Here is a 26,455-nt window from a genome sequence, read left to right as displayed (position 1 = left end):
CCAAATATCTTGTTTGTGCATTCCTCTTACAGCCTGTTTCAGAGCGTATTGGGTTATTTGTTTCTCTCACCAAACATGTACAATTTGGTGTAACTGGGACTGAGGAGTGGCCTGTTGACACTTAAAAAAAAATTTTTTTAAGACGGAATTTCACTCTTGTCGCCCAGGCTATAGTACGAGTGCAATGGCAAGATCTCAGCTCACTGCAACCTCCACCTCCCAGGTTCAAGCGATTCCCCTGCTTCAGCCTCCCAAGCAGCTGGGATTACAGGCATGCGACACCACACCCAGCTAATTTTGTATTTTTAGTAGAGATGGGGTTTCACCATGTTGGTCAGGCTGGTCTCGAACTCCTGACCTCAGGTGATCCACCCACCTTGGCTTCCCAAAGTGCTGGGATTATAGGCATGAGCCTTCCCGCCTGGCCAACACTTACAATTTAATTTCTTTGTAGAGGCATAATAAATGTGTGTGGACTGAGTGAATCACATGATCTGAGTGATAGGAAATGTGTGAATGGAATCCTAAATGTTTGGAGGTCATCATATTTTGCCATCTTTATCTTGTATCTTACCTGTTTTATGAAGTTATGTCTTGTTTTCACAATTACATGTGACCTCAGTGGGGAATCAGGATTGTCAATTATGTCTGCATTCCCAGTGTAGTGAGTGACACGTAGAATTGACTTTTGGTTGCCTTAGTACACTCTTTAGTGAAAAGTAATGATCAAATAGTTTGGGGTGGAGGTAACATGAAGAGATGTTTTTAGAAAACTTTCTGTTAGTGCAGTACGATACCAAGGCATGGGTTGGAGGAAGATATAGTAGGAGGCGGTCTCTGCCAGCAGAAAGAACTCCCCCTCTAGGAAGCCAAGTTCCTGACTAGCAGTTGCCAAGGCTTTCTGTGTCCTGCCATAAGCAACGGTCCGTTCAAGCCCAGTTCCCGCAAAGCTGTTCTGTTATATAAAGATGAAATTATAAATACACTGGGGTATCTTTCAAGTAAAATTAACTCTGTATATTAAAATGCACATTATATGCATTCCACAAGCAAATGTCCTGAATTCTTGGTCCATGTGAAGTTTGATTATTGCAATTTTGGAAATAATTAGGGATATATTATACTATATATATAGGGATATGTTATATATAGGGATATATTATACTATACTTATATGAAATATACAGTAATATGAAGGACTCAAGCATCAGACATAAAAATGTCTAATGTTCCCCTCCATGTGCAGACTATTGGATTATTCCATTTGCTTTTGTAATATGGGAATACGGCTGAAGAAAATAATGCAATGACATAACCTCATGATTACTGGAAAGAGTTTTTTCTCTTATTTACCAATAAATCTGCCATCATTGGAGATCAATATGTAATAACATTTTTCTGCAGGTGTTGACTATAAATATATTCCTATATAATAAAAATTTATTGAAAGTAGGATGTCATCTTCTCAATTTTTTTGAAAAATTAAATAATATATGTGTATTTATTATAGTGAAATAATAAAAACTCATGTACCTACCTCCACAATTACAGATAGAGAGTGTCACTAATAGCTTTGAAGGCTCTCATGTTATCCTTCCCCAACCTACCCTGATTCAGAGCAGAGATGCCCCAAAGTGGAGCTTAGCCCACTGAGTTCTTGGATTTGCCCAGGAAAGAATTCAAGGACAAGCCAGAGGGAGAGGAAAACAGCTTTACTGAAGAAGCAGTGTTACAGCTCCTTTGCTGCCCCTGCACAGCAAGGCTACCCCGTAGGCAGAGAGTAACAGTTGAGGGGAGTTTTGCAGTCGTATTTATACCCACTTTTAATTGCATGCAGATTAAAGGGCTGCTCCTGCAGAAATCTCTAAGGGAGAAGTAGTAATCATTGGGTCATTGCCATGGAAAGGGGTGGTAACGCCTGGGTGTTGCCATGGCAATGGTAAATTGACGTGGCACACTGGTGGGCGTGTCTGATTGAAAGCTGCTTTCACCTGGGCCCTGTTTTAACTAGTCCTCAATCTGGTAGGGTGTCCGAGACCCACCTCCTACCTCAACCCCCTCTATCAGAGTTTATCATTATGCTGAATGTGGTGTCTCCCACTCCCTTCCTGTTCATTATATTATGTCTTACCACTTATATTTATTTTCTACATGACATACTGCTTAGTTTTTCTGTGTTCAAACCATTATTTAAGTAGAATAATCAAGGTATTCTTTTGAGACTGCTTTTTTGGTTCAACATTGAATGTGTAAAATTCATTCTTGTTGATTTGTGTCACCGTAATTTCTCTTTACCAATATGTGGTCTTCCAGCAGGGGATGTGGCACAGTCTATCTGTTCTCTGTCCATGGGCATTTGAGGTACTGCAAATAATCCCACTCTGGAAGCATTTATCCGTGTCTCCTGACGCATGTGTGCAAGAGTTTCTCTTGGCTATAGTAATTAGCAGTGGAATTGTGGGTTGATAAAGTATGTGTATCTTTACCTTTACTGGGCAGTTTTTAAAGTGGTTGCCTTCATTTACACTCATACTATCACAGTAGGAGAGTTTTCATTTCACCATTTCTTACACTGAATGCTTTTCACATATTAACCTTTTGTTTTCTTCTGTGAAATGACAGTGCATGGCTTTGGACTATTTTTTAATTATTAAATTGTATTTTTCTACAAATGTACAACAGGACTTTCTATATTTTGTACGTCATTATTTTTGTTGGTTATTCATATTGCTGAAAGGGTTTCATTTGTAGCTGCTCTTCTCATATTTATATAGCATTCTTAATACCAATCAAGTCCAATGTATCCGTCTTTTCGGTCGTTATTTGCGCTTTTGGGCTGTTGTTTAAGAAATTCTTTCCTGGCCAGGCGTGGTGCTCATTCCTGTAATCCCAATGCTTTGGGAGGCCACGGCAGGAGGACTGCTTGAGCCTAGGAATTTGAAACGAGCCCGGACAATGCAGCAATACTTTGTTACTACAAATAATTGAAATATTAGCTGGCCATGGTGACAGACACCTGTGGTCCCAGCTACTTGGGAGGCTGAGTTGGGGGAGTTGCTTGAGACCAGGAGGTCAAGGCTGCAGTGAGCCGACACCGGGCCACTGCACTCCAGCCTAGACAACAGAGCAAGACCGTGTCTCAAAACAAAACAAAAAGCAAAAAGGAAATTCTTTCCTACCTTAGCCTCAGAAAGAGTTCTTCTATCTTTATTTCTAATAGTTTTAAAATTTCATCTTTCATCTTTAATTCCTCGATCTTTCTGGAACTGGCTTTTGTATATGGAGTGAGGTAGGAATCTGATTTCATGTAGGATACCTGTTTGTTCCAGAGCTATTTTTTGAATAACTTGTTATCTCCCCTTGGTCTGAAATGCCTGCTCAGTCATAAGTCAATTTTCCACATATAAGTAGGTCTGTATCTGGGCTGCTATTCCTGTTTCAATGCCATACTACCTAAATTTCTATAGTTTTAAAATAAATATTGATACAGTTTGGACATATCAACCCACCATATTCTTCCGGATTGAACTGACTATCCTTGGACCTTTCTCTTCCATGTAAATTGTATATACCATGTATGAAGTCCAACAAAAAAAGAAAAAGAAAAAACAAACATACCCCGCTGACAGTTTGTTTGGGGTTGCATTTAAGTCTGTAAAGCACCTTGGAGGAAAATGCCTTTGTTATAATATTGAGTCATCTTATCCATAAGTAGGAACTATCTCTCCATTAATTTAGCTCTTGAATGTCTTAGAATATTTTCTATAAAGGTCATAGTTATGTTTTTTAGATTTGTTTCTCGATATCTTAATTTCTTAGCTACTACAGTCTCTCTCTCTTACCTTTCTTTCCCTCTCAAGTTACAGTTTCTGTTGGCTAATATAGAGAAATTCAGCTGTTTTTGTCTGAAAAGCTTTGTATTTATCTGTCTTTCTAAACTCATTAAATGCTTATGAATTTTCTGTAGATTCTTGGGTTTTCTATCAGACATAGATAGGACAGTCATATCACGTGAGTAATGAAAATTCTGTTTCTGGTTGGGTACAGTGTCTCACACCTGTAATTCTAGCAATTTTGGAGGCCAAGGTGGGAGTATTACTTGAGGCCAGGAGTTCAAGCCTAGCCTGGGCAACATGGTGAGAATCTGTCTGTAAAAAAATAAAAAATAAATTAAAAAATAAAATTCTGTTTCTTCCACTCCAATCCTTTTAACTTTTCAATTATTTTTCATCTTACTATACTGGCTAGACTCTTCACTGCAACATTAGGTTATTCTTGTCTTAGTGATACTCTTTAAAAGCATGTATTTGATTTGGGTTTTCTGTAGAGGTACTTTATCCTGTTAAGGAAATTTTCTTCTATTTCTAGTTTGCTGGGTTTTTAAAAAAAATTATGAATTGATACTGAATTTTATCAAACGTTCCTTTTCTACATCTTTTTTTTTTTTTTTCTCTTTTTTTTTCTTTTTTTTGAGACCGAGTTTTGCACTTGTTGCCCAGGCTGGAGTGCAATGGCACAATCTTGGCTCACGGCAACCTCCACCTCCCAGCTTCAAGCGATTCTCCTGCCTCAGCCTCCCTAGTAGCTGGGATTACAGGCATGCGCCACCACGCCCGGCTAATTTTGTATTTTTAGCAGAGACAGGGTTTCTCCATGTTGTTCAGGCTGGTCTCAAACTCCTGACCTCAGGTAATCTGCCCGCATCCCTTTTCTACATCTTTAAAGATGATCGTATGATTTTTTTTGTTGAATTTCTTATTGCAGCAAATTCTATTAATAGATTTTCTACATGGAACTGTTTAATTGGATAAACAACATTTTCATGATGTTTTTAACATCACCTTTTTTAACATGTCACTGGATTTGACTCTTGAAGATTTTGAGAGGACGGTGGGGGTCTTACTGTATGTATGATCATGAAGGAAACTGGCCTCTACTTTTCCTTTCCTATCCTTTCCTCAAGCTGTTTGACACTGAAGCTACTGTCATGAAGTTTTTGTATGTTTCTTTGTTTTGATCTCTCTTCTCGGGAAGAGTTTGTTATGTTCTGATTATGGATTCCATGAGTATTTTCTATAACTCATTGGGAAAATTCCTAAACATGCTGCGTTTTTTGTACTTTGGGAAGATTTAACTATTGATTCAAATTGTTTAACAGAACGCTTTAGGGTTTTCACTCTCTTCTCATGCCAGTTTGGGCATTATAGCTTCCTAGTTCTTTTTCTATTTCATCTAGATTTTCGGAATTTTAGGCATGAATTTATTATCTCATTTTCTTAGGAATCTCTGCGGTATCTACAGTTACACGTTTTCCTTCTCTCAATTTTTACTTGATAAATCTCACTAGATATTTTTGAATAGTATTTTCAGAGAATAAAATGTAGTTTATAATTCTATTTTCTATTTCATTAACTTCTTTTTAAATTTGATTCTAATTTCTTTTTCATTTAAGTCAGGTACTTAGCTCATTATTTCTCAAAGTCTCTTTTGTTAATCACACAAGCTATTTACGTTTCTTTTTGAGAACCTGGTTATCTGTATCTCACAAAAGTTCATATGTAGTATTTCATTATTATTCAGTTCTAAGTATTTTCTATTTTCATTTTGTTTTTTTATTGGGATGGTGAGTTATTTATAAGTGTGCTAATTTCCAAAGGTATGTAGGTGATCCTACTGTTGTTTCTGTCTCTGATTTCAGGTTTGTTGATTTCAAATGGGAGATAGCTCATTTTTTTTTTTTTTTTTTTTTTTTTTTTTTTGGGGGGATATTTTTTTTTTTTTTTTTTTTTTTTTTTTTTAGTTTAGTGGGACAATATTTATCTTTTTAAAATGTAGCATTTACTCATCTTACTGTGGTTGTGATTACACATTTGCGCTTAGTTTGCACTACAAACTTATTTTGTCCTTTTTGCATGCTGTAGTTTTTCTTCATCACCTCTCAGCTCCCCATTTCTTTCTTTAAGAATTATTTTCTGGCCAGGCACGGTGGCTCATGCCTGTAATCCCAGCACTTTGGGAGGCCAAGGTGGGTGGATCACTTGAGGCCAGGAGTTTGAGACCAGCTTGGCCAACATGGTGAAGCCCCTTCTCAACAAAAATAGAAAAATTAGACGGGCGTGGTGGCACACGCCTGTAATCCCAACTACTCTGGAGACTGAGGTATGAGAATTGCATGAATCCAGGAGGCAGAGTTTGTAGCGAGCCCAGATGACACCACTGCACTTCAGCCTGGGTGACAGAGAAAGACACTGTCAAAAAAAAAAAAAAAAAAAAAAAATCCAGGAAGATTTTATTTATTTATTTTAATCAGATTTTTACCCTTTATTAGTTTGGAAGTTATACATTATAGTTCTGGGGTTGTTTAAATGGATACCTTAGAAATTTCAGCATGCATTCTTAAAATCTAAAGTTAACCAGTTAAGGACTTTGGAGCATTTAAGCCTGATAACTCCTACTTGATTTATATTTCTGCCAATAATTTGGTTTTATATTTTCTTAACCTTGCACACCAAATATTTTTACCATTTATCTTTTAAAAATAAGTCTGTATTTGTTTACATTTATTCACTAAATTACTACTCCCTTTTCTTACCATTTCTTTCACATATCAAAGATTCCTTTTGATATCACTGTTGTTCTTGAAGCTTGTCATTGACAAGTTTCTTTCATGAGAAAATTTTTGACAATGAAGTCTCTTTATGTGTCTGAAGGAAATTTATTTATAGAAGATAGTTTTGCTTGAAAATGATTGTAGGTTTATAGTTTTTCCTAGAACTTGAAAGATGGTATTTGATTGACAGTTGGCTTCTGACTGTTGAGGAGTCAACTCTCATTATAACCACGTCAGTTCTTCATATGCAGTCTCTCTTTCTAACTCTTTCAAGTCTTCTGTCTTTGGTGTGGTGTCATCTCACTGTAATCCATCAAGGTACAGGTTTATGTTTCACTTTTTCCTGCTTTGGATTCATTGTGCCTCCCGAATATGAGGATTTGAGTATTTTGTCAACCCTGGAAAAATCCTCAACCATTAGCTCTTAAAAATTGAAAAGTAAATGAAGTAATCCAGCATTGTTAGGTATTCTTCGGTGGAATGTTTGTTCAAAATGTCAAGTTAGGCCAGGCATGGTGACTCATGCCTGTAATCCTGGCATTTTGGGAGGCCAAGGCGAGGGGTCACTTATGCCCAGGAATTCAAGACCAGCCTGGGCAACATAGCAAGACTCCATCTCTACCAAAAAAAAAAAAAAATTAGCCAAGCATGATGTTGTATACCTGTAGTCCCAGACACTCAGGAGGCTGGGGTGGGAGGATCACTTGAGCCCAGGAGTTCAAGGCTGCAATGAGCTGTGATCATGCCACTGCACTCCACTGTGGATGACACACAGCAAGACCCTGTCTCAAAAAAAAAAAAAAAAGTCAACTTAGCTCCATTGCCAGAATTTGCAGATACATTAATGAGGTTTTACACCACATTATTTTATGTAAATTTTGGTATAATCTTCTATTTATTTTACAATTATTTACTTGCTTAAGCAGAAAATCAAGAAAATGCAAAAAAAATTTAAAAGGGACATATTACCTAAAATACTAGGGAAGAAGAAACTGTGTTTTATAAGTAAAATAGGCCAAATGTCAACAGACATCCAGGCTACTAGAAAATAATGAGACGTATCTAAACACACAAACCTGTCTTCGAACCTCTAGTCACAGGTTTGTGTGTTTAGACACATCTCATTATTTTTGCATTGTTTGCATTGTATATTTCCATGAAATGTGGAGTGAGGAGGGAGAGAAAAGACATTTATTTTTATCCCCTTTAGTTAAAATTACATATCAGGATTTTTTTTCTTTTTTTTTTCTTTTGAAGGTGCAGGTTAACTTCTAAAGTTATCTCCCACCTGCACAACATAGGGAGACCCTGTCTCTCAAAAAAAAAAAAGAAATTAATTATCTGCGTGTGGTGTTGGAGGCCTATAGTCCCAAGTACTTGGGAGGCTGAGATGGGAGGATCCCTGGAGCCCAGGAAATTGAGGCAGCAGTGAGCCGTGATTGCGCCACTGCACTCCAGCCTGGGCAACAGAGTGAGACCTTGTCTCAATCCATCAGTCAATCAGTAGTAAAGTTATCTCATTATAGTTCAATGTCTCAACATAGGACTGAGTAGAAGGAAGCCTTCTGTCCTGTGATTTGTGTTGCTCTGATACATTCCTAACAAGAAACTATTAAGAGGGGTACATATAATTCTAACATGTAAATGTGTTGAGGGAAAGGTGAAAAGTACATATTACTTGATTCCTACTTATTCATATGGAAACCATTTTTGTATTTGCAGTTAATGTCAACAAAAGGGATTAAGAATATAATCTCTATCATTTATATTTGGGTCTGGTCAGATGCTTTTGTATTTATATTTCTATTTGATGCCTCCTTTATCTGAGATTTTATATATTTTTTTAAATCTGGAGACAGGATCTCACTCTGTCATCCAGCTTGGAGTGCAGTGGCATGATCACAGAGTAGCTCACTGTAATCTCAGCCTCGTGGGTTCAAGCATCCTCTCACCTCAGTCTTCTGGGTAGCTGAGATACAGCAGTGTACTACTTACTACGTCTGGCTAATTTTTTATTTTTATTTATTTATTTATTTATTTTGAGACAGAGTCTTGCTCTGTCGCCCAGGATGAAGTGCAGTGGCTGGATCTCAGCTCACTGCAAGCTCTGCCTCCCGAGTTTACGCCATTCTCCTGCCTCAGTCTCCCGAGTAGCTGGGACTACAGGTGCCCGCCACCTCACTCGGCTAGTTTTTTGTATTTTTTAGTAGAGATGGGGTTTCACCGTGTTAGCCAGGGTGGTCTCGATCTCCTGACCTCATGTCTTGGCCTCCCAAAGTGCTGGGGTTACAGGCGTGGACCACCGCACCCGGCCGTCTGGCTGATTTTTAAATGTTTTTGTAGTGATGGGTCTCGGTGTGTTGCACAGCTTCGTCTCAAACTCCTAGGCAAGAGATCCTCCTGCCACAGCCTCCCAAAATGCTGGGATTTTAGGCGTGAGCCACCATTCCTGGCCTGTCTGAGATTTTGTAAGACTTGAAACAACCACACAGTATTGATTCTTCGTCCATTCACATTTGCATGTGGGTCCAGAATGAATCTGCTTTTCTACTGATGCCTCAAGTAGGTCCCAAGCTCTTTTTATAAGTGTATAAAAATCTATTGCCTTTTCCTATGGTTACTGCTTGTGAGAACAAACGAACTCGATTTATATCTAGAATGAACTTCAGCAAAGTTAGTGAAAATGTCAACATAAACACAGGCTTTTCCTCTGAAAATCTATGATATGAAAAATCAAGAGCTGATCAGGCTTCTTCCCTTTAAGAGCTTTACATATAAATTACAATATTTTTCTCCTTAAAAAAGCCAAAACGAGGAAATTAATTGAGATGGAATTACTGTCTTCTCATTTGATAAAAAACTCAAGAAACAAAATGGATAAGCCCCAAAGATATCTTTGTTGACCCCATTGAATCTCATTTCTTTGTTTTTTTTTTTTTTTTTTTTTTGAGATGGAGTCTTGCTCTGTTGCCCAGGCTGGAGTGCAGTGGCACAGTCTCGGCTCACTGCAACCTCTGCCTCCTGGGTTCAAGCAATTTTTCTGCCTCAGCCTCCCGAGTAGCTGGAACTGCAGGTACATGCCGCCACACCCGGCTGATTTTTGTATTTTTAGTAGAGACAGGGTTTCACCATATTGGCCAGGCTGGTCTCGAACTCCTGACGTCGTGATCTGCCTGCCTTGGTCTCCCAAAGTGCTGGGATTACAGGCATGAGCCACCGCACCCAGCCCAAGACTATTATTTATGTTTTTAAAGAAATATCAATTAATTTTAGAAATAGAGATGGTGATTCCAAGTCTTAGGGGAAAAAAAAGCTCTGTTTTAATTATCGAAAATGTCAAGCTACTCACTAAGATTTTTCCCTTGACTTGTAACTAGCCTCAGTTTAAACAAATACCACATATATTCTATTTGAAGTAAGATTTAAAATTTTAAATGTGACAACAAATCTGTCACCCAAAAGCTTCTCCACACTCCTTGATAATCCTTCCCTCCTGCCCCTTCTGATATCCTGATCTGTGCATTATCTCGGTTGTAGTAATGGTTTTACAGGTAATCATATAAGTTAAAACTTAACACAAATTGCACTCTGTGGAGGGATGGATGTGTGTGTGTGTGTGTGTGTGTCGCTGTTCCTATACCTTAATACTACTGTTAAAAACAAAAATAGAAAAATACATTTTCAAAAACATTCCAGGCCAGATCCAGGGACTTCCATCTGTGTTCCCAGCACTTTGGGAGGCCAGAGGCGGGCAGATTGCTTGAGCTCAGGAGTTCTAGACCAGCCTGGGTAAAATGGTAAAACCCTGTCTCTACAAAAAAATTACAAAAATTAGCCCAGCATGATGGGGTATACCTGTAGTCCTAGCTACTTGGGAGGCTGAGGTGGGAGGATGGATTGAGCCAGGAGGCAGAGGTTGCAATGAGCCAAGACTGTGCCATTGTACTCTACCCAGAGTGACAGAGTCAGCCTTGTCTCAAAAAAAAAAAACAAAAACAAAAAAAAACTCTGGTAAAAAGAAATTCATTGGTATTGTATTTCAAAGCAACAGGAAATATGGCCAAAATAAATCTTTTAACACCTTTGAGATGAAAGAGAGAGATGACTGGTGTCAGCTATCTTTTATGATTGCCCAAATATTGCTTCCCTTCGGGCTTCCTGTCTCTGTGCTTACAGTTTTTTCCCTTATTAGAAAGTGACTGTTTAGATAACACTATTCATTAAAATAAATATATGTACATGCATATATTGATATATATTTATTTGAGATCTTATTAGGTACAAGGCAGTATGCCAATGCCGCATGCGGGTAGATACAGCAAGATGATCAAGATAGAATATTTCATGCAAGGGGACCAGCATATTCCCAAGAGCAGGAGAAAGAGCAAGATTGGTTTTAGAAATGGCAAGCAGTTTAATATAACTGTATCAGCGACCACAAAGAACCAGTTTGTCTTCTATAAAGCCAGGCTACTTTACAGCATTTCTCATAATTCAATTTTAGTGGAGACCAGGTGATGGATTAAGCATCCAGTTCTGCCCTGCACAGACCTCTGTTGATTGTAGTGCTGTTGTGATCCAAGACCAAGCACTAAGGAAAAATAGCTGATGTTTCTGCAACTCAGAAGCTTTGTATGAGTTGCTTTGGTTTATTATAGAGTGTTAAGAAGGTATAAGAATCTGTCTGTGCTGGTGATAGCTAGTCTTGGTAAAGAAAAGCCCTTTCTCATGCAAATACTAGATGTGATGAAATGATGGGTCTGTGAGCGATATTTAGGGTTTATAACTATATATTTTTTTTTCTTAAGCTAGTCAAGTACAGTGTTGAGAAGGAGGAAAGAGTGGAACAAGGAGTCCAATCTGTAACTTGTAGCTACATTACAAAAATAATTTTAAGAATTATGTAAATACTTATAGGGAAGAGTAAATGTGTTATGGCAAATTTGAAACTGTCTATCCCCTAATCCTTTTTTCTACCATCAAAACTATTGTCTTAAATCAGATGTTTGTTGTTGTTGTTGTTGTTGTTATTGTTTTAATAGCTTGGAACTTCTTGGAACACAATTGTGTTAGAACATACTGTGCTACAGTATTCCTATCCATTCCAGCAAGAGCTTTGGTAGAATTGTACATAAAGCTTTACCAGTTAATTTTGAGCTTTCTCTGAAAAGCATATGGCATGTTTTATACAGAAAAACCATTTTAAAACATAGAACACTGAGAATTTTGGCCATAAACTTAAAGAAAATGGTTTGAAGATAGGATCTTCTAATTCATTATCAGAGTGGGGAAGAGATTTCTCATATGGTAGGATTTTAAAGATACATTAAAAACAAATTTATAGTATTTTGCATTGAACTCTATTCATGGTTTAGTCAGAAAGACAGAAACCATTTCAAATAATTCAGGGATAAAGTGATTTAACACAGGGAATTAGGAATGTACAAAATCTGAAAGGACTGAAGGAATAAAGTCAGAGAAAGCTGCCAGTTCTTAGGGTTGCCAGTATCTTTTGGGGAATCAAGAAGTTGCCAGAATTACTAAAAATCAATGCCGATAATTGCAGTTACCTAAAGCATTGGGTGAGTGATTTTCAGGATATAACCTGGAATAGCATTCCCCAAGTGTTTTAGTCTTGTGACCACTTTACATTCTTAAAAATTAATATGATGATTATTATGTTTTTTATAGAGACAGGGTCTTGCTAGGTTGCCCAGGCTGGTCTCAAACTTCTGGGCTCAAACAATCCACCCACCTTGGCCTCCCAAAGTGCTGGATTACAGGCATGAACCATTGTGCCTGGCCCTTAAAAATTTATTGAACACCTCAGAGAACTTTTGCTTACCTATTGGTATTTTTTGCATTAGAAATTAAAACAGAAAAATTTAAATCACAAGCATATACAAGCAGGCACTCCCCTAGCCATCAGAGTGATAACATCATCAGAGGTCACATAGTGTTTGAAAAATTCCACTCTACCGTCATGAGAGAATGAGAGTATTAAAAGGCAAATAATGTCTTAGTGCCATTAAGAAAATAGTTTTAACCTTGTGGAATCCCTAAAAGGACTCTAGAGCTTCTAGGGGTTCCTGAGCCACACTTTGGGAACTGCTAGCGTAATGGAACTGGAGTCTCTGGTCTGCTGGAGCCCACGTAGATGCATTCTGCTGATGGTGGAGCAATAATCTGGCTTCTCCCCTGCCTTCTGCATGTCACACAAGTGCTTCTCATTGCAAGGAGTCCAACCTGGAACCCCGTTGGCAGAGACTCTGAAAATATCATCCCTAGGAATTCATGCCGTTTGATAGATGGGAGAGTATGAGGCAGGTGGAGGCATAGTGCCAAGTTGGCAATAGACACTCCAACATATTTCATTAAAAACTGAAAATCCACTTGAGTTGACAATAGGTGGCATCTATGTGAACAGAAAAATTTCTGAGAGTAGGGTCTTCACTTTTCCTGAAACTCCCTACTCCTTTCCAATGATCACTTCTTAGTGATAGTGATTACTATCACATCTTTGATAGTAATAAGATCATGAAATAACTATCAAATAAATCTTTGACTGCTTTCCCCTGCATGTCTTTTTTGAGATAGAGTCTCATTCTGTCACTCAGGCTGGGGTGCAGTGGGGTGATCGTAGCTCACTGCAGCCTCAACCTTCCAGGCTCAAGCGATCCCACCTCCTCAGCCTCCCAAGTAGCTGAGACTACAGGCACACACTCCCACATCCAGACAATTTTTGTATTTTTTTTGTAGGGATGGGGTTTTGCCATGTTGCCCAGGCTGGTTTCAAACTCCTAGACTCAAGGGATGCACCCACCTCAGCCTCCCAAAGTGCTAGGAATACAAGCATGAGGCACTCCACCTGCCCCCCAACCAACCCAAAATTTTTAGTAGGTTTGTTTATCCTGAAACTTTGTTTTTGTGTGCACCTATATGTGCAATCACTCATCAAAATTATTGAGATCTACATGGAGCCCGACCAATTCTGATCCTCTTTGGAGGGCTCAGAGCATCTGTGAGCCCAGAACACTAGTGGTTTTGCATAAATGAACTCTTGAAAGTATGATAACTTTAAGTACTATAAAGTGCTTAGATCATTTTTAGAGAAGTGATAAGTTTAACAAAAGGAGAATTTCGGAATGAAAATGACTTTTCCACCTTCTATGAGGAATGTTTTAAAAGATGAAAGTTGTTAGCTATTACCTTGAAAATCTTAAGCTGGGTGCAATAACTCACAAATAGTGAATTAATTAATTTAAAATGTATGGTCATTAATGATGAGTTTGCCAGTAAGAGTTCTTCCCCTCTTTGGTAGAGAAGTTTAGAAACTTTTGTTTCATTTCAACTTTGAACAAAATCCTAGAGGCCATTTCAAGTATACTTTGCTAACCCAGCAATTTTGGCAAGAAAGTATAAACTTGAGCCTTATCGGATAATCTATTCATGGAGAACAAAGCAGAGAACAATAGCGAAAACAAAAATCTAATCAATCAGAACAATGCTACTTCTTTTCTATTAATCATTGCCACATTTCTCTTCCCTGTCCTCCATCAATAGATCAAAATTAGAATAGGACTTGCAGGTAAAAATTGGCCCTTGAGAAGGTATGTGTGGATTACTTTCATTTGACTTACATGTGACTTTATAGTCAGAAGTACTGTTGCTTGCAAAGCATATTTGTTTATTTATTTTTTTAACTCAAAAGCACCTGAAAAAATAATCAGAGGTTTTTGTACCTACAAAATGTTACTGGGTTCCCATTCCATGTAGATGCCAAAGCCAAATGAGCTTATACAACTGAACAAAAATAAATCATGTTTATTTTTTCCATATGCACTTAGAGAATATGCAAAAATAAATGTTCAGAAATAAAAATTTGCCAAAGATTGCCACATATGCCTGAATATAAGATGAGGCTTTTTTCCCCTCAGAATTATTCTTCAGAAAAGAGAGAGTCACCTTATATTTGAAATCTCACAAGATCTCCCATGGCACAAGAAGTACATTTTCCATTACTTTATTTTGAACAACAGTGTGCTGCTTGCTGGAGATACACTGGCCTGCATGATGTCAATCAATCTTATTTTGGTGTGTTTATATAAGTCACCTGATACATTCAACTTACATGTTTAAATAGAGATTTAACATTTATTTCTAGAGACATGATGTCACAATTGTAAATATTAGATGCCATGATAAACTCAAATATTCAAAACAAATACTGTTTCCAATTAGTTGAATAGAAGTTTCCATTAGAAAGGGGTTAGGTGACCCAGTATCTCTAGTGATATCCACAAGACAGGTGAGAAATTTTCAGATGGCTTTTTTTAGTTAAATATAAATAAGGATTTGGAGAGAAGGATACTTCTAAGTTAGTGAAGTTGGCCTTCGAACAATGAGAGGTTATGGGCACGAAACCCCCACACAGCCAAAATCCATGTGTAACTTTTGACTCCTCAAAAATTTAACCGAATAGCATACTGTTGACCCAAAGCTTTACCAATATCATAAAAAGTTGGTTAACACATATTTTGTGTGTTAGATACTGTATACTGTCCCCAGAGAAGAGAGAAAATGTGGGAAGACCACACAGATCCTTTTGTTGCCAGGCTGGAAAATGGCAGACACCATTCTGCACACATTTCACTGGCCAAAATTCAATCACTTGGGCCAATCTAACTGCAAGGAAGGCTAGACATTTAGTTGTCTATATTCTGAGGAAGAAAATGGAGTTAGTAAGCATCTTGAATCTCTGCCACAGTATTTGACTCTCTCTGACAGCACTGAGAGTCAGCCACAAGATATTTATTCTTTGTAAAATGTGACATCACCTTATATTTGGAGTCTCCTTCTATTTGGGCATATATAGCAGTTGCCTCAAAACTTCAAAGTCATAGAAAATTATTTATGGCTAGATCTTTTAAAGGGTTTTTGTAATCGAGGCAAATTGACATAGAACATGGAAATTTATTTAAAATGTTTGGAAACTTATTATAACTGGAAATATATTAAAACTCAGGGGAATGGTCCTGAGTCTGGGGGTATCTGGCTACCTGGCCCAGTTGGATTTTTTTTTTTTTTTTTTTTTTGAGACGGAGTCTCGCTCTGTCCCCCAGGCTGGAGTGCAGTGGCGCCATCTCGGCTCACTGCAAGCTCCGCCTCCCGGGTTCACGCCATTCTCCTGCCTCAGTCTCCCGAGTAACTGGGACTACAGGCGCCCGCCACCTCGCCCGGCTATTTTTTTGTATTTTTGGTAGAGACGGGGTTTCACCGTGTTAGCCAGGATGGTCTCGATCTCCTGACCTCGTGATCTGCCCACCTCGGCCTCCCAAAGTGCTGGGATTACAGGCGTGAGCCACTGGGTCCGGCTCCCGGTTGAATTTTTATTTCCAACCACTACTAAAGCATTCCTGTGCCATTTGCTCTGAACCCTGGGCTCTTAGGAACTGGGCTGGCCAACCACCGATTTAATGCATCTTGCTGTGATGGAGAGAACTTACGCCCAAAATTGTTGATTGGCAGTCAAGGCCCCACAGCCAATGGGTGGTAGCGCAGCCTCCAGGTCCCGCACCACCTGTGCTCTGCTTGTGTTTACCCTGCGTGCCGCCAATAGCGATTCAAGCCAGTTATCCATCTGTTCTCCCACACCACATCTTCCCAAAAAGGCCGTTTCTTCTCCTCTTGGCTGGCAGCCTGTGCCCTCTGCTCACAGTTCTGTTAGAGCATTCGGATTTATATAGAACGAAGGTTTACTTTGCTTTAAAACATCAATTCTTTGATCCCAGTTCTGTTCTCTCTGGGCTTTATGGAGTATACAATCACCTTCTTCCTCTTTAGATTTTTTCTTCTCTGGGTTAAAAATCCCGAAGTCCTCATGTGACATGTTTTTATGCCCTCTTACCTGATTTCGTCCCATGTGAGTGTGCTATAAATATACCTCTTCCAAAGCAGAACACATCAGATTAAATACTTGTGATCTGGCAGGGCACGGAATAGAATGGCGTAGGCCGGCACGTGAGTCGGTGGTAAAGTGAAGGTCATCGGGGAGAAAATAACTTCTCCTCTACCCTCTTAGGTGTAGTATTTAAGGCCAGTGAATTAAACTAACAAAAGACACATCTCACAGGATACAAGACATGCACTTTTATTAATATTTTACATGCACAGGAGTTCACAGAAAAGGAGTGAAAGTCGAAGTGGGAGGATTGGGGGCTTATATAGCATTTTTAACAAAGAAAAGCATGTCTGCGTTTCACGGGATGCTGAATTGCAGGAAGGTGACTAGGAAGAATATGGGGAAGCTAATGGAAGATGAGGGTTATTTTAGTAAGGTGCATTTCTGCATCTCATCTCCATGCCAACTCACCATCTCCAGCAATAAGACTCAACTTTTCTGTTCCTGGTACAGCAGAGGGGAATTTTACAAGGGAAATTTGGAGTCCTGGTTTTAGGCAGATGAGGGGAAGGCAGAGAATTTCTCCTGCATTTGTAGATTCTCAGCCGCCTTCAGTTCAAAATAATCCTTATGGCAAGGTCGCATATTTTGGGGATGACCTATTCTGATCCCCTTCAAGGTACAATTTGAAACCACCTCCAAGAATTCTGAATTGCTTTCCTCTGGAGACATTAATTTCCCCACCTCCCCCTATTACCTTTGAAATCGTGCTCTAAGTAGCCCTTCAGATTATCACACTATAAATCGGGATCTTTAAAGTTTGGTTGTCTTTGCAGGTGTAAATCAGCTTCATTATTTGTCATCCAGCTTCTAATAGCTTCTCTACAAGAATAAGAAAACTCATCTGATACTCAGCTGAAATCCAGATTCGCTCATCCTTCCTCCGTCCCTCCCTTCCTTCCGCCTACTGTGTGCCAGTGATCTCCCAGCCACCAGGAACAGAGTAAACAAAGCAAAACCCCTGCCATCAGTAGGATTATAGTCTAGCTGGGAGAAATAGGCCACATGCAAATATATACATAGATAATGTGTTGTAGCAGTAAGTGCTAAAAAAATAGTCTCTGTTCCTGCTGCTATAATAAAATATCTTCACCTGAGTGATTAATAAACAATAGGAATTTATTGCTCACAGTTCTGGGGGCAGAAAAGTCCAAGATCAGGGCACTGGTAGATTCAGTGTCTAGGGAAGGTTTGATCTCTGCTTCACGTATGGCACCTTGTTCCTGTGTCTTCATGTGGGGGAGAGAGTGGAAGGGCAAAAAAGGATGGACAGGCTCCTTCAGTCCCTTTTATAAAGGCATACTCTTATTCCTGGGGGCCCCACACTCATGACCTAACTACCTCGTTAAAGCCCCACCTGCTGATAACGATTGCCTTGGAGATGAAGTTTCAACATATGAATTTTGGGGAAACATGTTCAGTCCATAGTACAAACTAGGAAGGTCAAGAGGATGAGGAGTTGGGGAGTGATTAGAAATGGCTTCTGTGGGCCAGGCGCAGTGGCTCACACCAGTAATCCCAGCATTGGAAGCGTCTGAGGTGGGAGGATTGCCGGAGATCAGGAGTTCGAGACCAGATTGGGCAACATAGCGTGACTCCTCACTCTGCAAAAAATCAAAAAATTAACTGGCATGGTGGTCCACACCTGTGGTCCCAGCTACTCAGGAGGATCACTTAGAGGTTGCAGTGAGCTGTGATCGTGCCACTGCACTCCAACCTGGGTGACAGAGCAAGACCCTATCCCCCACCTCCCAATAAAAAGCTTTTGATGAGAATTGTGAGAATGTGAGACATTTGATGAGAATTGTGAATGGAGTGAGAATGTGTCCATGTGGATATTTGAGGAGAGAGTATTTCAGGCAGTGGAAACAATAAAGGCAAAGCTCTGAAGCACATTCTAGGAACAGCCCAGAGCCCAGTGTGTCTGAGTGCAGAGAAAGGGGAAAGAGAGGCAGGCTGACGGTCACACAGGGACTTGCAGGCCAGAGATGCAGACCACGGGGAAGCCTTTGGACGATCTTGTGAATGTTAGACTGTCTGATGGAAGGTGCCGAGCAAGAGTGGCATGATTTGATATAAACTTTAAATCTTAAAAACCCTCATAAAAGAAAAGCACTGATTGCTTTGTGGGGAAAAAGCCATGGGATTGGGAACCAGTGTGAAAGCGGGAAATAGGTCAGGTGGCCAGTAGTTCAGGGGTGTTGTTGACCTCAGTCCTTACTCCAGTTTAATAACCATCTGGCTGGGCACGGTGGCTCACACCTGTAATCCCAGCACTTCGGGAGGCCAAGGCAGGTAGACCATGAGGTCAGGAAATCGAGACCATCCTGGCCAACATGATGAAACCCCATCTCCACTAAAAATACAAAAATTAGCTGGCATGGTGGCACATGCCTGTAATCGCAGCTACTCAGGAGACTGAGGCAGAAGAATTGCTTGAATCGGAGTCAGAGGTTACAGTGAGCCGAGATCACCCACTGCACTCTAGTCTGGTGACACAGCAAGACTCTATCTCAAAAAAATAAATAACCATCCAAAAACTGAGCAATACAGCTTCCTTGATGGGGTTTATTTTTCAGCATCTTTTGCTGGCTCCTAGCAATTCTGCTTTTCATCTTTTTCTTTTTGTTATTACAAAATTTCCTTTTTTTCTCGCTAGCTTTACTGAGGTATAATTGACAAACACAAATTGTATATACTTACGATACATAGTGTATGTAGTTTTGTGGGGTTTTTGTTGTTGCTTTTTTTTTTTTTTTTTTTTTTTTTTAAGACAAGGTCTCACTGTTGCCCAGGCTGGAATGCAGTGGCACAATCAGAGAGCCCTGCAGCCTTGACCTCCTGGCCTCAAGCCATCCTCCCACCTCAGCCTCCCGAGTAACTGGGACTACAGGCACACACTACCACACCCAACTAATTTTTATATTTTTAATAGAGACAATTTGGTTTCACTATGTTGGCCAGGCCAGTCTCGAACTCTTGGGCTCAAGTGGTTCGCCTGCTTTGGCCTCCCAAAGTGTTGGGATGACAGGTGTTAGTCACTGCGTCCAGCCTCAGTGTGATGTTTTGATATACATGTGTGTTGTATACACATACAATTAAGGTAATTAATATATCTGCTTTTATTTTCTAAGTACTTGCAAGCACTTCTCCTCATAATTCCTTCTAGGACTTTCCTTGATTGAAAAGCTAGTCCCCTGAATGAGGTGGACATACCAAGACAGGATGAGGGAGGTGGAAAGAATCTGTTCCTTGTAGTGGACACACCTGGTTTGAATCTGGCTTGACTATTCTTTTTTTTTTTTTTTTTTTGAGACGGATTTCACTCTTGTTGCCTAGGCTGGAGGACAGTGGCGCGATCTCGGCTCACTGCAACCTCTGCCCCCTGGGTTCAAGTGATTCTTGTGTGTCAGCCTCCTGGGTACCTGGAGGTACCCAGCCAATTTTTTGTATTTTTAGTAGAAACGGGTTTCACCATGTTGGCCAGGTTGGTCTTGAACCCCTGACCTCAGGTGATCCGCCTGCCTCGGCCTCCCAAAGTGCTAGGATTACAGGTGTAAGCCACCACACCTGGCCAAATCTGGTTCTTATTTAGTTCAGGTAGAGTAATCGTATTACACTTTCTCTTGTTCATAAAATAAAGAAGATAATGCTTCTCTAAGAAATAAGTAGGCCAGGCTCAGTGGCTCACGCCTGTAATCCCAGCATTTTGGGAGGCCGAGGCAGGCGGCTCGCGAGGTTAGGAGATCAAGACCATCCTGGCCAACCCTGGCTCTACTAAACCCTGTCTCTACTAAACCCTGTCTCTACTAAAAATACAAAAATTAGCTGGGTGTGGTGGTGCGTGCCTGTAATCCCAGCTCCTCGGGAGGCTGAGGCAGGAGAATTCCTTGAACCAGGGCGTCGGAGGTTGCAGTGAGCCAAGATGGCACCATTGCACTCCAGCCTGGCGACAAAGTGAGACTTCACCTGAAAGAAAGAAAGAAAAAGAAAGAGAGAGAGAGAGAGAGACAGAGGGAGAGAGAGAGAGAAAAAAGGAAGGAAGGAAGGAAGGAAGGAAGGAAGGAAGGAAGGAAGGAAGGAAGGAAGGAAGGAAGGAAGGAAGGAAGGAAAGAAGGAAAGAAGGAAAGAAGGAAAGAAGGAAGGAAGGAAGGAAATAAATAAGTATAGTGGAGACTATTAAAGAGCTTAAGTGTATCCATGTTGTTGGGTCTACATGTAAAAATATATATATATATAAATAACTTAACAATACATAATTTCTGCAGTATAAGGGCTGAACAGATCTTAATTCTTTTTCTACACATTTTTGTTTTACTTTAGCATGCATTTTACTGAGTCGTGAAGTTTTTCAGGGTGTGAGATATGCTTTTTTATGTTTTAATCCCCAACTCAGTGCCTGAATGCTGACTGGTGCTACCCGGAGAGTGAATCAGTGGGTCTGTGCAAACGAGGGCCAGTGAGAAACACCCTAGTGTCGTAACTGAAGGCAGAGGCCATTTCCAGTGACAGCACACTCATCAGTCCACCTGGAGTCCCGGAGGTGTGCTATCAGGTTGACTAGGGGACCACTGAGGCTTCTGACAAGCAGGGAACTTGGGTGCAGGGCCAGCAGGAGCCCAGGCTGCCTTTCCAGCAAGCTGTGCTGTTCTGCTGGACTTCTGCTGCTATGGGTTATTGAGTTCTGTTTCCTGACTGGCATAAGAGGAAAGTGTAGACCCAACTCCTCAGATTGTCTTAAAGTAATTTGAGTAACTTAATGAGCATTAAGTAATTTGAGCAAATATTGTTCTCCAAAGGTTGAGAATCCTTTATTGTTCCTTTCCTCCCAGGATCACTCAGTATAACAATAGAAGAGAGCCTTCTGTCCTTATCCAGGTGCAGGGAAGGGAAGGAACTAGATGATTCAATTCCTACGTACTTTTTTTTTTTTTTTTTCTTTTTTTCTTTTTAGAGTCTCAGTCTGTCACCCAGACTGGAGTGCAGTGGCATGATCTCAGCTCACTACAACCTCCACCTCCCGGGTTCAAGAGATTCTCCTGCCTCAACCTCCCAAGTAACTGGGGTTACAGGTGCCTGCCACCACACCCAGTATTTTTAATAGAGACAAGGTTTCACCATGTTGGCCAGGCTGGTCTTGAATGCCTGACCTCAAGCAATCTGCCTGCCTTGGCCTCCCAAATTGCTGGAATTACAGGTGTGAGCCACCAAGCCCAGCCATGCCCTTTCTTAGACTAGACCCTGAAAAAAGTCCCTTTTCATCACTCCCACTGCCCTTAAGGATTCTACCTGCTGTGGTCTAAATGTCTGTGTCCCCAGAATTCAGATGTTGAAATCTTAACACCCAAAGTGATGGTTTTAGGAGGGGGTGCCTTAGGGAGGTAATAAGCTCATGAGGGTGGAGCTTTCATGAATGGGATTAGTGCCCTTAGAAAAGAAGCCTCAGAGAGCTCCTTCATCCTTTCCACCAGGAGAGGATGCAGAGAGAGGGTGTCATTCTTTCCTCTGAGGACAGTAGAGTGCAAAGAGCCAGAACCATCCGCGTTAACATCCCAATTCTATTACTTATTTCACTGTGTGTCCTTCAGCAAGTTACTGAATTGATTGTATTTTCTGTTTATTTAACAAATATTTATACAAAGAGCTTACCATTGCCAAGCATTATTCCAAGTCCTTCACAGATGATAATTCATTTAATGCTTGCAATAACTGCAAAAAATAGAAACTATTAGTATCCAAGTTTTATGGCGGGAGCAGTGGGGAGACTATGAAATCACTTGTGCAAGGTCCTATAGCTAGGAAAAGAGGAAGCAGGACTCCAACCCACATATTTAGTACTAGAGGTGTTTAGGACCAGAGTGAGTTCACTTAATCCGCTCTGCTATGCTACTCTAGATTTCAGTAATTTGTAAGTAATTTGTAACATAATAACAGCTTGACAAAGATCGCTGTGAGAATTCAGCCAATGCAAGCTAGCTTCCTTCTCCTCTTCCATTTCATAGAGACGGTAAAGTAACACACTGGTTTGAGTATTCGTGAAAGATGATGGCATTTAGAATCGTAAATTGAGGGAACAGAGTAAATAATAATGTCATGAGAAGCAAAAAGGACTTTTTTTGACTTTAGCAGTTGTACTGAGTTTCTATGGTTTTACCATTTGTTTTCTGGAAAGATTAAAAACGGTTTTGTTGAACTGGTAATTCCAAGCTTTTAATTTTGTTTTTACCAAGTGTTTGTTGCACACTTATTACATAAATTGAATTTGTCCCATTTTTTCCTACTACAAGTATCTAATATAGTGAGACAGGTGTTTTGCTTCTGCCCATGGTTTTTTGGGTAATACCTGACATGCTCACATTATTCTGTTATTTTTTCAGTTCATTATTAAAGTCGTTTGGGGGAATTTGAACACATCTGATTCCACTCAGGAACAAGAGGGGAAATTGTCTAGCAGCTGGCACCCTGAGAACTGGTACAAATTACTGTGTCTGATAGTTTTTCTTGAACTATGGTGTTTGTAACTACCAACAGAGCATCAATTTAACAAAAATTACAGTACTTAGTACTGAAAGAGGCTCGCAGTTTAAGGAAGAATGTGGAGAATTTTCTTTTCCATTGCACATGTACTGGCCATATTTTGGCAACAGAGTTTCCAGTGCCATTGGCTCTGAATTGAAAACCATGAGTTTCCTTTCCTATATACAGGAAATTTCCTAGGTACATCATGTGATTGTTATTCATGATTCAGGTTACTTCTAGAGCTCTCTGAGCAAGATGTTGCATTTAGTACAGCTGGGGAGATAAATATGAACAAGAGACCGCTCTGTGTCCTCTTGATGCCTCATTCTGAAGACGGAAGGCCAAATGTAACAAGCGCAATGAATACAGTGCTCTGGGATGTCAAAGGGAGCAGGGATAATTTATGACCAGGGCACCAGGAAGCTCTGTAGAAGTGGTGGGATTGGGCCAGGCGTGATGGCTCATGCCTGTAATCCCAGCACTTTGGGAGGCCAAGGCAGGCAGATCATGTGAGGTCAGAAGATTGAGACCAGCCTGGCCAACATCATGAAACCCTGTCTCTACCAAAACTACAAAAATTAGCTGGGCATGGTGGCACATGCCTGTAATCCCAGCTGCTCAGGAGGCTGAGGCAGGAGAATCGCTTGAACCCGGGAGGCGGAGGTTGCAGTGAGCCAAAAGCGCACATTGCACTCCAGCCTGGGTGATAAGAGTGAAGCTCCAGCTCAAAAGAAGAAGAAGTGGTGGGATTATAGCTGAGCCTTGGAGAATAAATAAGACTTGGAGAAGTTGTTATACCTGAGGAAGACTTTCCATGATGAAATAAAGAAACAGCTAGAGCCACAGCTCAGATGAGAGGAAGTTTAAGGACCAGGGGTCCTGTTGGATGAAGCATGAAATACGGATGAATGGAGGGAAGGAAAGGGATGGCAGTCTGGGTGAGAAAGGACCTGAAATGGTATTTTCTGTATGATTGACTATTTTCTTTCATTGAGTGAAGGTTTTGAACCAGGAAATGAAATCATTGGAGCAGAATTTTAAGTAAACTAATCTGGCTTGAAACTAATTAGGCTGGAGTAAAGGTTCAAGAGTGTGCAAGTGAGGTCGTCTGTTGTGATACTTGGGCAGTAAGTAGCAGGGGCCTGACATGGTAAGGTGACCATAAGGCTGGAAACAAGATCTCTGCAAGGAGAAGAATCAATGAGGCTGGACAAATAATTGGAGACAAGAGAGGAGATGGATGATAAAGGCAGTGCTTTCTAATGTATATTGGTAGATGTTTCCAGTGACATTACTTAGTGTCACAAATGATACTGAGTCTTTGCTCAAGTCAACTTGTAATTGCATGCCCTGTTTTTCTGTGTAAAACTTCTCAGAGCCTATAATATGCTAATACGAACTGTGATACTCCAAGAAGAAGATGTTGTTGTCCCATTTCCCATACTTCTTTGTCCACAGAAACACTTTTTTAAAAATAAATAAGCTAGGCGCAGTGGCTCATGCCTGTAATCCCAGCAGTTCGGAAGGCCAAAGCCGGAGGATCACTTGAGCCCAGGAATTTGAGACCATTTGGGGCAACACAGTGAGACCCTGTCTCTTAAAAAAAATAAAAAATTAGGTGTGATGGTGTGTGCCTGTGGTCCTAGCTACTTGGGAAGCTGAGGTAGGAGGATTGGATGAGCCCAGAAGGTTGAGGCTTCAGTGAGGCTGTGATTGTGCCATTGTACTCCAGCCTGGGTGAACAGAGCAAGGCTCTTTCTAAAAAAAAAAAGAAAAAAAAAAGGTCGATAACTAAATGTCTAAAGGATCTAGGATTTTCTGGAACACTATTTTGAGATGTGGTGTACTACATTTGGAGGATGACGGTGTGATTTATAAAAACTGGGAAGTTGACATTAGAGTATGGTTTCGACTGAAGATAAGTTGACATCACCTTTTCTTGATGTTAAAATGTGTTAAATTTGAGGTACCTTAGACCATGTATTTGGAAGTATGGAGGAAGTCGCATGTTTTGTGGAAGTAGAGCTAAGATGAGAGATTTGGATAGCAAGATTAATCTGGGGTTATCACCTAGGGGGTGATCATTGAATTCATAAAGGTGAAATAGTAGGGAAGGAATATGAGTGGAGCAAACGAGAGAATGTTGGGAAAGATCCGTGAGAGACAGAAGTAAGAACTGGCAAAGGCTAAGAACAAATGGTCAGGAAGAAGGAGAACTAGGATCTTGCACTTTCAGCAAACTAGAATAGGACTTTGCAGAGTCAGGGAAGGTTCAGTAATGTCAAATGCTGCACAAAGAGGAGTGGGGGAGCTTTAAAGTTTGGAAAATAAGACATGATCACTGGCTTTGGAAAGAACATGGTAGGTGTGGAAGCCCAATTTAAGAAATATTGGAGTGACTTTGAAAAAAGGCATAAACAGAAAGTACATCACATCCCTGGTTAGAGCATTGTTAATGATATAAAATAAAGATTTAATGAAAGTTTAGAGGAAGAACAAGACTCAGATTTCTTTTTAAAAAATCTTTACGTTTTGCTCAACATAGGGAAATTCTTTGCCTCCAAACCCAAGAGCTATTTTTGTTTTCTTTTTTAAGGGCATGGGCAAAATGAGCAGGATTAAGTAGAAGAAAAGAAGCAGAAAAGAAGGGATAATGGAGAAGGAAAGACACTTCCTTTTTGTTTGTTAATAGAGACAGTGTCTTGCTCTGTTGCCCAGGCTGGAGCATAGTGGCGCAATCACAGCTCCCGGTATCCTCAAACTCTTGGGCTTAAGGAATCCTCCTACCTCAGCCTCCCAAAGTACTGGGATTATAGGTGTGAGCCACTGTACCTGGACCTACTACTAAATTCCCTAGAACGGTGGTTCTTAAATGTTAGCCTGGGCCAGGCACAGTTGTTCACACCTATAATCCCAGCACTTTGGGAGACCAAGGCTGGTGGATCACCTGAGGTCAGGAGTTTGAGACCAGCCTGGCCAACATGATGAAACCCCACCTCTACTAAAAATACAAAAATTGGTGGGCCATGATGGTGAGTGTCTATAATATTACCTAGCTACTGGGGAGCACTGAGGCAGGAGAATCACCTGAACCCGGGAGGTGGAGGTTGTGGTGAGCTGAGATTGTGTCATTGCACTCCAGTCTGGGTGACAAGAGTGAAACTCTGTCTCATTTAAAAAAAAAAAAAAAAAAAAAAAAAAAAAAAGGTTAGCCTGCATCAGAATTCCCTGCAGGACTTGTTTAAATACAGACTTCCTGGCCTCAGCCCCAGAGTTTCTGTTCAGCAGAAACTGGGTACAACCTAAGAACCAGCCTTTCTACCAAGTTCCCAGGTGGTGCTGATGCAGTTGACCTGGGGATGACA

General features: G+C 40.3%; 1 protein-coding gene across 12 annotated transcripts in view; it reads left to right on the top strand.

Moving 5' to 3' along the window:
• The window catches only part of CACNB2 (calcium voltage-gated channel auxiliary subunit beta 2), a 398,575-nt gene that overhangs the window by 283,687 nt on the left and 88,433 nt on the right, over window positions 1–26,455 (top strand). The gene's annotated exons all lie outside the window — the stretch shown is intronic.

Source organism: Theropithecus gelada, chromosome 9 (genome assembly GCF_003255815.1).
Source record: "Theropithecus gelada isolate Dixy chromosome 9, Tgel_1.0, whole genome shotgun sequence".
Taxonomy (NCBI): domain Eukaryota; kingdom Metazoa; phylum Chordata; class Mammalia; order Primates; family Cercopithecidae; genus Theropithecus; species Theropithecus gelada.
Note: the sequence above shows the minus strand (reverse complement) of the source record. Positions and strands in the feature narration are given on the sequence as shown.